Consider the following 2,595-nt stretch of genomic DNA (forward strand, 5'->3'; position numbering starts at 1 on the left):
GGTATTCACCTAATATTAGAATTCTACGATGGATAGAAAATCTAGTATCATTATTTATAAATATGTGGTCGCCCTCTCCTCTCTACACACAGACTATTCTATTATTAGATAGAGGTTCCCATCACCAAAAGTGTAGGCAGAGTTGGGATAGTACATCTATTCTTCGCAGATCAAGATCAACGTATTCTCCGCGGATAATCGGAAAAACGAATCCAGGTATTTTACAATTATTGCTTTTCGATTTCGATTATTATTTATTTGTTCAAGATCAAATCCTAGATCCATGAATATTGTGTTTACAATATTTTTGACAACATCAAAAACTTCACCATATTCTCTCTATCACCATCTTCCGATTACCATCGTCTCCTCCATCTCCCAATACAAAATCTTATATTTGCAAAGCCCTCTGTCCCAAAACCATCAATAATCGTCTTGCTAGAGAGCAAATAACAACTAATGAACACAATTAAATGTTGCCAAAGAAGGTCATGGACGATTCGAGTAAGGAGTGGTGGCCACAGCTTCGAAGGCTTATCGTACATTGGGAATACGCCCTTTGTGATCATAGACATGATGAATTTAAATCGGGTTTTGGTCGATTTGGATTTCGAAATAGCATGAGTTGAGTCAGGTGCAACGTTCGGTGGTATCTATTACGCCATTGCAGAGGCAAGTGGTTTTCCCAGCCGGCTAGTGTCCAACTTTGGGAGTAGTGGGCACTTCAATGGGGGTGGATACGGTCTCATGGTGAGGAAGTACGGGCTTTTTGCAAATAATGTGATCGATGCACTCCTAATTACTGGTGATGGACATCTATTAGATCGAAAAGCTGTGGGAGAAGAAGTGTTTTGGGCAATTCGAGGTGGTGGTGGAGGTGTTTGGGGGTGCAATTTACGCTTGGAAGATTCGATTGCTTCCCATCCCAAAAATCGTTACCGCCATCAAATTTACTAGGAATGGTTCCATGTATGAAGTTTCCAACTTATTACACAAATGGCAATTTGCTGCTCCAATATTGGAGGATGACTTCTCATTAGCAGTGCTGGTTAGTTCAAAAACTAATGGACCATGGCTTAAGTTCTTAGGTTTATTTCTTGGGCCCAAATCAATAGCTATTTCGTTGGCTAATAAATTATTAATTGGATCGAATCGTTCATGTATTTGGCATAATTTGATAGTATTGATGAATTTAAAGATCGATTTTCAGCGTTCGACAAGAGCCCATTTAAGATTAAAGTTGATTATGTGAGGGTGCCCATTCCATTAGAAGGAATTTTTGGTGCTTTGGAGATGCTAGCAAAGGAGCCCAATGAAGTCTTGAATGGGCAAGGTGGGATGATGAGTAGAATACAAAGCGACGAAAGCCCTTTCCCCCACAGAAATGGAAATATTTTCACCATTGATTATATCATAGCTTGGGAGGAAGATGAAGATTGGAGAAGAGATGTATTCATAGATTGGCTCCAAAACTTTTACAAGTACATGAGGAAATTTGTGTTAAAGGATCCTAGAGTTGGTTATGTGAATTATGTTGATCTTGACTTCGGTCAAATTGATTGGATTAATGAGAGCATGTCTAGTAATGTTGTTGAAATGGCTAGAACTTGGGGTGAGAAGTATTTTCTATTGAATTATGATTGGTTGGTTCAAGCCAAGACATTGATAGATCCAAGAAATGTATTTCATCACCCACAGAGCATTCCACCATTACCAATAAAAATGGGTTTGGGACAAAGTAGGTCGATGGAATGTAATCAAGATGCAATTGTTTAATGAAATAATATTTTTTTGGCCTATGCTTGGTTTAACCACATTATTATTTAATTCATTCATACCTGTGAGACGTTGATGGGCCAATATTCAATAGTTGTAGCCAAATCCTGCATGGTTTTAAATCTCAATTCCACATCTTGTCCACGAACCTTAATCACGGATAGTTTCAAAATCCTTTTTGTAGATCTTGGAATCAGAAAAACACAAGAAGAGGAGGAAGAAAAGCTTTTCCCTCTGGCGTTTTGTCTCATTTCTTTCATGAACAATAAAGAGATGACTTGATGAATCATCTAAGTCTCGACGATTCTTAAAATCATGTGCCACATAAATTTAATTATCACTTGACTCGACTCAATTGTCAAACAATCAAGTCAAGCCAACAACTCATTATTCAATTTGAAGAATCAAATAAAAATATATCAAATTTAGTAATATTTTGAAATATTTTTCATATTTTTAAAATAAATGATATTTTTGTCTAGGTAACTAAGAATTTTATAAAATAAAATAATTTGACTGATAATAAGGGGCATCTAGCACCTTGTTATTGCACAAACTAAGTCCATCATTACCAGGGGTATAAATGGGTACCAATTTAACTAGCTGAATCGAACTGGTGCCAAAATAAAAAACCATAGTTTTGGATCTCTCTTTATTGGAATTGATTAGAATTGGATCTTTTTGGAATTGAATTAATTGAGAACCAGAATCGATCAAAATCACACTACGTGAAGAAAAAGGGTGAATTCGACATGATTTTTTTAAACACTACATGAAAAAGGGAGTAAATTTGATAGACCTTAGCATTCGATTTACCCC

The 2,595-nt window shown here is 36.4% G+C and overlaps 1 pseudogene; it reads left to right on the forward strand.

Annotated features, from left to right (window-relative positions):
• The first annotated feature begins 348 nt into the window (after positions 1-348).
• On the forward strand, positions 349-1,776 carry LOC147400377 (reticuline oxidase-like; annotated as a pseudogene).
• Positions 1,777-2,595: the final 819 nt, after the last annotated feature.

This window comes from Akebia trifoliata, chromosome 6 (genome assembly GCF_017979445.1).
Source record: "Akebia trifoliata isolate Shusen 1 chromosome 6, ASM1797944v1, whole genome shotgun sequence".
NCBI classification, from domain to species: Eukaryota; Viridiplantae; Streptophyta; class Magnoliopsida; order Ranunculales; family Lardizabalaceae; genus Akebia; species Akebia trifoliata.